The sequence below is a fragment of the Calidris pugnax genome, unplaced genomic scaffold (assembly GCF_001431845.1).
Source record: "Calidris pugnax isolate Ruff unplaced genomic scaffold, ASM143184v1 scaffold103, whole genome shotgun sequence".
Taxonomy (NCBI): Eukaryota; Metazoa; Chordata; class Aves; order Charadriiformes; family Scolopacidae; genus Calidris; species Calidris pugnax.
Genome location: NW_015090990.1, coordinates 4,145,591 through 4,157,022, shown reverse-complemented (window position 1 = coordinate 4,157,022; position 11,432 = coordinate 4,145,591). Strand labels below are relative to the sequence as shown.

The 11,432-nt window shown below is 40.4% G+C and overlaps 1 protein-coding gene across 2 annotated transcripts in view; it reads left to right on the top strand.

Annotated features, from left to right (window-relative positions):
* The window catches only part of RBMS1 (RNA binding motif, single stranded interacting protein 1), a 160,207-nt gene that overhangs the window by 51,873 nt on the left and 96,902 nt on the right, over nt 1-11,432 (top strand). The window lies entirely within an intron of this gene.

Genomic DNA, 11,432 nt, shown 5'->3' with positions numbered 1-11,432 from the left:
CAGTTCTAATAGGAAACTTTATGATGTACCAAATTACCCTGTAATAGCCTGCGCTGAGTTGCCTCCTGAAAGGTAAACGATTTTGATTTTTTATGATCAGTTATTATTAGGATTTGTTTTTTTTTTTTTTTTTTTTTTTTGCCTATTCAGTATGTTTACTTTATAGCTTACAGTTCTTGAAAGGAGCAAGGAGCAGTCTAGTAGTCCAGCACAAACTAAGAGCCGTAGGTAGGTATCATGAAATAATTTCCATTGTAGGGTGAACTGCTTAGCAGGCAATTGACACTGACAACCAAAAAGTAGCTGGTAGTTAATGAGAGGCACATTGCCTGGCTGTTTTAACATTTTAACAAAGGAGTTCTAGCACAGTTTTGATTCAATTCCTGAATTTTATCAGCCACACATAATAGAAAATCAGTAATTAGGCAATTTTAAGCATTTAAACCAGGTGTAATGGAGGAATCTAAAATACAGATTATAAGACGATGTATTATTTTAAATGGAAATGTTATGGTAATAAATTCTAGAATTAACCTTTTAGTTAATTTAAAACTGCCTTTTGTTTTGTTAAAAAAATTAAAGATTGTCTACATTGGTGACATTTCAAAGACAACCTGATTTTTTAAAGGAAAATAAACAGGTTTTTTCTGTATCCTAGAACGACACTAGTTAAAAACTACAGTAAAGAAACTCAACAGAGACATTTGTTTTCTGTGATTCTCCTCAAATGGATTTGGGATCAGATTTTACGTGTTTTGATACAAAAAGTGATTTATTATTGGCTTTTTTTTTTTTTTCATGAAGATTCCTATTGGACTTTATTTTGCAGTTTAAGTCATTTATATCTCAAAGTATTAGCGTCTCCTATTCCTCTTTCCCGTTCTGTGAGTGAGAACAGTTTGGTCAAATCTTCTGGTGTAGCCAATGCATAACCCACTGAATATAGTCACCAAGGGATTAATACAGCGCTCTGGCTTTTTTTCACTCTGGCCTAGTTCCTGCAAAATCATGTGCCTACATGATTTGCTCACACGAACTGTCATATTGTATGTCGTCGCTAAGAAAAAGGGCTTATTCTTTCTCGAGTTACCAAATACTGGAGCCGACAAAAAAAAGCTAAAGACCTAGTAATGTCAAAAAAGTTAGTCGTTTTCACAAGTTTTAGCGACTGGTGTCAGGAACCTGCAGTTGAAATTAGTATTACAACATATGGATTTTTCTTTATTCATATGTCTAGTCTTGTCAGTACATTTGTACTTGATTTAAGAACACTCCTTTTTCTTCAGGTAATGTCACTAGTTGCATATGTGCAAGCGCAGAAGTTAATGCATATGCTTAAATGGTCTGAGGCACTGTTGGGAACAACCCTTCTGTGGAATGAAGTAGCAACTTTAGTGCAAATATAATGAACAAGGAGATTAAAATGGAAGCATTTAGGCATATTTAGATTTTCAACTTTCTTTTCATGTCTTTCAAATGGTGTCTGTAATTCTGATAAAAAAATCTTTTTGAGTTGTGAAACAGTGGGCTCTACTCAGAAAACAATCTGAAATTTCTTGGATGCAAAATGTATTTTTTCACTTTGTGCAGAATGTGATTTATATAACATCTCAGCTGACATGATCTGACATGTTTTTATGAATTCCTTTGCAAGGCAAAAATGCCTCTAGTTGCAATTTATAGTAATGAGACTGTCTGCTGTAAAGTAACTGATTACAGTGAAGGTATAAGAAGTGAATGTGTTTGTCTTTCCAAGCCATTAACGTCTCCTCGCTTCTAGAGTACCCGAGCCTGTGTTCTGCAGCAATGTTATCTGTGGGTCTCCGAAATCCACCCGTTTGTCCAAATGCTATCTCGTGTGTCCTTCACCAAATACAGTTGGATGGTATTTTGGACTAGAGTTCAGCCAGTCAGGTTAAATATTAGATCTGACAGATAACTGTGGAAAATGAAACAAAACTCCATCTATAATTGTGTAAACAAATATTCACGTGAAAACGTTTCAATGGTCTTTAGAATAGTGAAGGGTGAATTGCATCTGAGGATCAAAAGCAATGTATGATAGTATGCAGTTGTCTTTTTTATGTACTTCTGGATTACGTTAGGGGACAACTGGGTCAGGTCCTGAAGTGGGTGGTTGTTGATCTGGTAGTTTTGACCGATAGGTAACAAAAACCTGAAGTGCATGCTAGGGCACATCTTCACACAGATTCGTGTTAAAATACTGTAGAGAAAATTATCCAAAATTGCTTTCTGCTAGAAGAAGAGAATCTATTTCCACCTAGTAAGTAGTCCTAGAAGGTTACTGTAGCTGAAATCCTTTTTAGGTTCATAGAGCCCCGTTTCAGCAAACACTGCTGGGAGTTTTGCTCTGCTTGGAAATAAGTGCGGCGAGTTGTACTGCGGGCACTGAAACCTTGTGAAGATCTGGTCCCTGGGGAGCCGAGTGCAAAATTCTTTTTGAAGATCCCAGAACGGAGAAAATCCTGGCTATGCAGAGCCTCTGACAGAAGCTGCAATAGAGGAAGATAGGGGAAGGAGTTGCCAAGGCAGTGAAGAACTTCAAAGAATGCTGGAACTAAGGGCGAAAGTTCAACCTAATTCTTGTGTTATCCGAACTCGCTCACCCAACTCTGTTGCAGTGCATCTGCACAAAATGGCTGGGGTCTGCTTGTTGCAATAACCTCACGTTTCTGGAATCTGACTGGAAATGTATGGTTAAAAAAATGGCCACCAGTGAAAAATGTTCTGAGTAAAATTCCATGAGGGAGCCCTAGATGGAGAGAGGCCACCCAGCCAACAGTGCCTTCCCCACCTCGTCTACTCCCAACTGCGTGCTCCTGCTGCTTGTGATGGTCTTTTTACGTACTTTGGTGACCCAGCACATCTCCCTGTCATGGCAGAAAGAAAAGAGGAAAGATTTCTGCTGGGTTAGTGAGTTGAATCAGCAAGCAAATGAAACAGAAGATCAAGCAAAGAGCTGGAAACCACGAAGCTCAGAGCAGGAAGGGGGAAAGGAGGAGAAGATTTCCCCCTTTTCTGCATCCCTGAGTTGTTGAACACACTCAGTAGATCACAAAAGCACAGTATAAGTGCTTTTATTCTGGGTGAATCTGGAACCCGCTGGTAAAGCTCCTATCAACCAGGCCGGGACTTCATTCCAGGTTTTATCTTTGATTTTTATGCATTGATATTGGTGAACAGACCTGTGAAATATGGTTGGGCAGTATCTGGTATATACTTTGCATCCAACACGAGAGAATGTGTTGAAAGCAACTTTAAGAATCTATTTACCTAAATAAACATAAAACTTAATTATAATGCAATGAAATATTTTCCCACCATGATTTGTGCTGCTGCCAGACCATGACACTTCATATAGAACAATTAGTAAATAACTCTATGAATTACTCCCTGAAATAAATTGTCCTAGCCATCTTGATTAATTTACTGATTACTGAACATAAATATTCAGATCGTCTCTGAATTTAAAATTGCAGGAACTGAAATGATGAAGGCGAAGACATGGACTTGGAATAGCAGTGAAGTTTGGTGCCAGTTTAGCTCAGAGTGGAAGTGGCAAAACCCCCTGTTTTGCAGCCGACTGTCTGGACAGTGTGTCAGAAAATGGCTTTGGTGTTCTGCTCCTACTTTTCACCCACCTGTGGTGCATCATCCTGTACCTTCAGGAATAGGATCCTACAGCCCTTGAGGGGAGGGCTGCATCAGCCAGAGCTACATCCTTCTTTCACCCCCAAGAGGGGAACCTTCCCCTGCAGGAGCCGAGTGCGTGCCTGGGGGAGGGCTCTCATTGCCATGGCCACCGGGCAGATGGCTTTTATGAGCGCTGAATTGACACGGGAGGAACAATTTTCTTATTCTGAAGATATATCTGTTGATCATTTTGTTCTGTTATATTGTTGGCATGTAAGTGCTACAAAGGTATGCAATTTCAAAACTCAGAGGGGTAGCACATGCATTTTTAAGGGAAAAAAAAAAAAAAAAACAGTTTATAGCTGCTTTGGCAGACTAAAGCCCGAAATGCCTGTCAGAGATGTGAGCTACACCAGGTACTTCAGGACCAATTCTATCAAGGCTTATGTGGATACTTTTATTTTAAAGATATTGAAAATGAGATAAGATTCAGACTCATTATTGAATATTTGCTTAACTTCTGCCACATGATCTTGTTTCTTCCCTTCGTACTCTAAATTAGGTCATTATAATCAGATTGTGTATTATAAACAAATGTCTTTCTGTTTACATGTGATTATAAAACAAACTTGGAGGGTAAAGGCTATAATTTTGAAACAGATAAAATTTATATGTCCCTTTGAAATCTATATGGAAATTAGTTTCTCACACTCCAACTGGGATGATGTAAATGGACACCGGAGAGCCGGGACACTGTTGTCAGTGTACTCAGGGGAGTTTGAGCACTGTAAAGACATTTGCAGGTCAGAAATGAGGTTAATTGACAGGGATGTGTGTGAGGACAGGAGAAATTTGCACAGTGCTTGTCAGCAGGTAGAGCTGTCAGTTCTTCGCTTGACCACTAGTATTTGTCAAACAAACACAACAGGAATTCCTTCCAGGGAAAGGAAAAAAAAAAAGCAAGAAGAGTCATCTTAGGACAACAACCTTTTTTTTTTTGGAAAGAGCCATGTTTTGTGGATTTGTTCCAAGATATCCCCAGGTATACACCTACTGTACACACTCTCCAGTCTGGCTTGTTGCTCCTGCCAGTGTGACTGCTGTCTGCAGCAGAGCTCTGCAGAGCAGCATCTGGTCTGGTTTTTCCTCAGGTGTTCTTCAAGCCCATAGCTTGAGTGTGCAAGCCTGGTTTTGCACTAGTGATGGTAACTCCATCGTTTTTGGCATATCATATTTTAAGTGACTTTTTCTGCTGTTTTTTTCCCCCTCTTTTTCCGTAATGAACCATTTTGGATATAGTGTGTGTTGCGATTCCAGTCTGCTCCTCATTGCTCTAGCACAAAATTTGCTTACCATGCAAATAGTGCATGTTTCATTCAATGTATAAATCCTGTTTTTACAGATGTGGAAAAACCAGGTAAGGGTTTGAATTTTTTTTTCCGTAACTGCAGAGCACTGACAAATCTGAAGCTATTTCACGGATAGATACCAAGAAAATGATGCACATAGGAATAAAATTTATGTTTCGCTGATTTTCATTCAGACCTTACACTCTAACAACTGCGCAATGATTTGTCTTTTCAGGGTCATTAACTGTTCTCAATCTTTAAACATACGTTAATTGTAGGAGTCTTTTTTTTTCTTTCTTTCTTTCTTATTACTAAGTTTCTAGTAAAATGGTAACCATTGAAGCCTGGCCCACATGATGAAAATTTTCATGCAAGAAAATCCAGCACACCAAAATTGTGCACATTGTGGTTAGAAAGATCCTCTTTTCTGTTGGAAAACCAGCAGCTATATCCCTACTTCAGAACCATCCTAACTCTCAAGTTTTAGAAAGAAAATTTTTGTATTTCCATATTTTGCTTCATCTTTTATTAATATTTGTATTAAAGTGTAGATATGTAAAATATATTAAAAAATAAAATAGCTGCATAGAATCATTTCCTAGAAAATACTAAGCAAATATTTTCACTGTTGCCTTCTACTGTTCCATAAATTTATTCTGCACAGAATGTAAAATATACACAGTCAAGAAAGCATGTCAAGACAGCAAGCTCTTCTTAGTAGTCTCACTTAAAACGTAAATATGTTTTAATATAAAGATGAACAACTTCCTACATAGTTAATAACAAAGCAGAAAAAACAATATGCTTTGTCATTTCAGACAGACTTTACTATTTTGTTTTACAAGAAATCTGACAACTGTTTACAGACGTTGACTGCTTTATATTTTCAAACAAGTGTCTGGCAACATTATCAGGCTAATGGTAGAATTAAGATCTTTCAGAGCCATTTTAGTCAATTCCACAAATCAAGATTGGGTTTTGTCCTGTGTTTTAACTACTGATTATCAGTGGCCTCCTTAAATTCCTGCTACGTAGTACTCCTTTACAGTAATTCTGTTTCATCCTTGTGCTTCCCAGAATGTACAGGGCATATTTAGGAAGGGGGTGTTTGTTTGACAGTGGAAATGCTTCTATAAGGAAGTATCTTGTGGCTTTCAAAGAATAAATAATGCATTCCATAATATAAAATGCTGGCATGGCATTACCAAGAGATTGTGTTGCTCTCTATGTTCATATTCTTAACACCAGTCATCAGTGAAGGAATGGCAACAATTACTTATAATTGTGCAATTTATAAAGTGTCCTTCCAAGAACGTTTAAGGAAGCATGGAAGGAATGAACTGCGAGCTAAAATGAATAGGAGGAGTCGAAACATGTCATGGGAGGCACAAACCCAGTGGCCACAGCAGAGACACTGGAGAGAGCGTGCACTGAAGAAAGCAGATGACTGCTTTTTTCACAGAGAGCTGTTGAATTTAAGAGGAAAAAAACACAGTGAGGTAATGGGAAAATCAGAGACAGGTTGGAGGATTCCCAGAGAGAATGAGTGGCTGTGCACAGGTATTTTATAATGAGTGAGGAAATGGCATTTATTTTTTGTACTCTAATCTAGAATATAAGTAATTTGTTATTTTGGTACCACTATTTGAAATGGTACAGCTGGAAAATATTATTTGTCTTCCCCTTTGGTTGTGATTATCATGGAGATTATTTTCTTATTGTTGAATATATTCCTGTGATTATTTTGAAGACTGCATTCTTAAACAAGGCCTTCTCATTGTGTGTGTAATACCTCACTCTTAGTAGATCATATACTTCTGCAAAAGTCGTTGTTTCTTAACAATTTTATTTTTCAAGAAAAGAAAATTTACAGAAGTATTTATATGTAAAGTGTTTTGCATGTTCATGGAATTACTGTCCCATTCCTACTGATGTTTCATTCTCATTCTTATTTAGCAACAGAATTTTTTTTTCAGTACCTGCCGTACTGGGAATACTTAAATAATAATAAAAACAATTAATTGTGAGATTATTTATCTCAAAATGAGCTTTCCATGTAATGAAATTGGCTGTTAAAAATGCATTTCTTGCTTTCAGTTCTGAATGGGTAAATTCAAGTCTAAAATCAAAAACCTTCTTCTGTAAGATACGTAGCTTCCCATAACCCATCGTTAACACTTTTCAGGAAATGCTTAATATCTCTCAAAGTTCAGCCCTGCATGCTGTTTCCTTGGCTTGCATAGGGTATTTCAAAGTATTTGCATTGCTGTGGCTCAGCTCTCATTTGTATCTTTTTACATGTAACTGGGTGTGATTTGAGGATGGATCCTCAAGTAGGCGACCATTGCATTGGAAAGGCTATAGGTCTGCTAGGTCCTGTCAAAGTGGGAAAAGGATTTGCCCATAATCCCTCCTCCACTAACAGGTCTTCAGGAGGCCCTGAAGTGGCCAGGAAAGCAGAGCTGTGAGGAATTTCAGGAGATCCGATCTGAATTCACAGGGTTTTGCAATAGACTGAAAGTTTCCCTTTTAAAGTAGATCCAGGGCTGAGGGACCATCTGTCCAACAGAGGCACTGCATGCCCTAAGGGAAAATAGCTACTGCGGTTGAATTTTGAGATAAATAAGGGAAGCCGTGGATTTGATTTAGAACAGAAATGGTAAAGTAGCAGCTTAAATGTGTAGAACTGTTTTTAAAATAATGGCTTAGTTTTGCCAGTCTACTCTTTGTTAAGATTGATAAATATTACTGGAAAGATTCTTGAGGACTTCCTGTTGTCTCCAGGTTTTCAGAGAGATCTTTCTTTCTGTATTTACCTAGTCTCTCAGCAAACCTAAATTTCTGAACTGTACTTAAAAAAAAGAAACCCAAACAAAACAGAACACCTAATTACAATGTTGTAGCGCCAAAATGCACCAGATCTGCTCAGCAAGTTTTTCTTATTTCTGATTAAGTAGCTCTGGGTAATTTATAGAAACTCTGAAAATAATTTATACAGACACTTAGATTTTCTTAGACCCTATGGTTACCTTTTACCCTCAGGATCAAAATAAATTGCTCATTTATAACTATAAGCAGCAAGATGCCTGGCTACCTGCAAGTCTGTTCACACCTGTTGTAACATGGATAATAATGAATTCCTTGAAAATATGATTTAAGTTATCACATCTTTATACATTTTATAGATTAGATTTTTCAGTTTTGAGATTTCCAAATGAGTAAGACTGAGACTGTTCTTTGCAGACAAGGAACGCTTCTTGCATCCCAGAAAATATGTAGAAGAACTATTGTCACTATCTTGCACTGATATATCACTGGACATGTACTGAAAAGTCCAGGGAATTATCTCAACCCTTATCAACTTAATCTCAAATAGAGGGTTTTACACAGAAATAATTTTGCCTATGTTCTGGAGTAAGAACTAAGCAGTTTTTTCATATGAGCGTAGGTTCAGCTTGGCAGGGACCTGAGGGGATCTCTAATCCAACCTCCAGCCCAAAGAGGCATCAGCGGAGAGATCAGGTTGGGTTGCTTAGGGCTCTACGCAGTCTGGTCTTGAAAACATTCAAGGATGGAGAGCGTGCAGCCTCTCTGGGCAATGCCTGGCCGTCCTTATGTCCAGTCAGAAACTCTCTCATTTCAGCTTAGGTCTGCTGTCCCCTTCCCTCCAGCAACAGTGCTGTGAGTGGTCTGGCTCTGTATTCTTGATAGCCTTGTCATAGCCATTGAAAGGCAGCTCTTTCCCCATTTGAAGCAAAAGTGGAGACAGATTGCTCAAGTATTTTAAAAAGAACAGAAAGTGTTGATAGGTAGGTTGGCACTTAGGATAGGACATCAAGGTTTTCCTCCCAGAAAATTCGGTAATGTTTTTTTCTTTAACAACAATAAATAAGCAGATACTATTTGATTATGATCTGGCAGAAATTTACACGATTGTATATGTTAGTGTGTGTTTTCCTAATATGTTAGGGAAGAGTAATGGTAAACAAGAGAAATGTGTCACTGTGTCACATGCTGAATCTGAGAGAGGGAAACCTGTGTCCAAATCTCAGGAAGCTATGGGACGTGTGGTGGCAGAGAGGCCAAGATAGCAGCGTTTCAGATACTGCTTTGCAATATTCCCGAGTGCCTTCCCTGGTGTGACAGTGACTGAGAATAGGCCCAATTGAGCATATAGTGTTTACATCCCTCCAGCCTCTTCCCTGGGGGATGGGGCAGGAAGAGGAGAGGGAAGGAAGCAAGGGATGATTGATGGGTTTTGAAAAGCTTTTCCCCCGCAAGGGGAAGGTGTGGTCACTCTACGCATCTCCAGCTAACAAAGCCCTCCTGTAGGGGTGGCAGAGGTAAGCTTTGTCACCCCTTTGGTGACAGGAACACTGTGCAGAAAAACACTGTTCCTATTTTTCAGTTGGGAATACAGATTTGAGCAGAAGTAGCTGTCACTGTCACTGTTACAATTTATACTGCTTTAAGACTGTGTTTCAACACAGGATCTGATTGTGTCATCTGGGACCATGGGGCTATAATAAGTAAGACCGGAGCACAGATCTCCTACTGTATGTAGTACATCTTGGGAAGGCATGAGCACACAGATACATTTCTATCAAATTAAGGCACAGATACAAGAACGTATTAAGACAATATAATCCGATACTGTTGCCAAAACAAGCAGTCATATCCACCCTCTCGCCCCTGCTTATTTTTGCTCCCATGCCACCTCCTCCATTACCTGGTGCAAGCAGTGAGTAGTACAGCCACATACTGAAGCGGACAAAGGAAATGATCTGGAAGAAAACTAACCTGATCAGAGAGAAAAAAAAAAAAGAGAACAAGAAAGGAAAAGGAAAAGAAAAAAAAAAAAAGAGAACAAGAAAGGAAAAGGAAAAGAAAAAAAAAAAAAGAAAAAGAAAAGGTTTCACTCAGAAGCAGTTGCTGTACCATTGCTTTTTTTCAGCAGCAATGCCAACTGATGTTGTTGCAAAGTGGTCATGAGACTACAGCCTTAACCAGACCAGGGAATATGAATTTATCCAAACTTTAAGCCTCTGTCCTAACTTTATGCCAGCAGTGGGAACACAAATGATCCACGATCCAGCCTAAAGTTAGGGTTGTGCAGACAGGCGGTACCTGATCTGTCATAAAGTCTGCCAGTACAAATGTATTCCATCAAACATTTTTCAATGGCAGTGATCCCTATGTGGCTGCAGTGCTTTTCACCCAGTACTAGCAGCCCTTAAACTTGTGCTATCAAATCAAGGCCAAACTGAACGAGATCCATTTTAGGACTTGAAAGCGGAAAAAAGGAAAGTTATGCAGAATGTAGTTCTGCCAAGTGATGGTGCTTCCTTACTGTTGGCTGTACTCAGACGGGCTCTGAACTGTGGTGACCATGCATTAGGATATCAAAATACTTGGTGAAGTATCAAAATACTGCCTATTTCTAGGAAACTAAGTGACTGAAGATTATGGCTTTTGTAGATACTAATATTGTGCGGTGACACTACGTTACTCAGCTTTTCAGTAACAAACTATCTGGTAATTTGTTGTTTCTTCCCAGCTGTTTCCCATTGTCATGTTTGTGTGTGTGAGATTCGGGCCACGGTATTATCAGAAAGAGGAAGAGAAACCAAAAGGTGCCTGGTGATGCATGCCCATACCAGAAGGTCTTCCGCAGTGTCACCAAGCAGAAACTCTGTGGCTTGACAGAACTGTAACTCTGGACTTCTTAAAAACTAGATTTACGGCGTCACTGGGTAATGTAATAAACAATGTAGGGTAATAGTGAGTGGAGCTGGAAACTCCTTTTTTCCACGTGTCCCACTCTTGTTGCCCTAGAACTGGAACGTTTCCTAGGCCCCAAATTTTGTGAAGAAAATCAGAATTTCCCTGTTCGGAAGATTAATGCCTTGAGGCGTTAATGGGAGCTTTGGCCGGATGTTCCTCCCCCTCTCCCCATCTCTCGTCAAGAAAAACTTGAGAGTTAAAAACCTACAATCTTTATTGCACTCTGAGCAGGCGGGTCAGCGGGGGAATGCGCGGCACGCGGGGCCAGGCGCAACTTGCGCATTCCCCCGCGGGACCGCCCCCCCCCTCCCCACTCGCTTTAGGCGCAACCATTGAACACCGCGCTCTCGCCGTCCCTCCGCTAAGGCGCAACCATTGCGCTCCGCGGGGGGCGCGCCCGCCGCCCCGCTCCGCGCCTCCCCCGGCGCCGCGCCCCGCTCCGCGCCGCCCCGCGCAACACGAGGGCGGGACTCGGGCGGGCTGCCCGCTCCGCCCCTCACCGCTGCGGCTGGGCGCTCCTCCGCTTCCCCTCCCTCCCTCTCTCCCTCCTTCCCTCCCTCTCTCCCGCTCCGCGCCCGGTACCGCGCAGCCCCCGGCTCCGCTCCCCCGCGGGGCTCGGCCTGCGCCGCGCCGCACCCCGGGGAG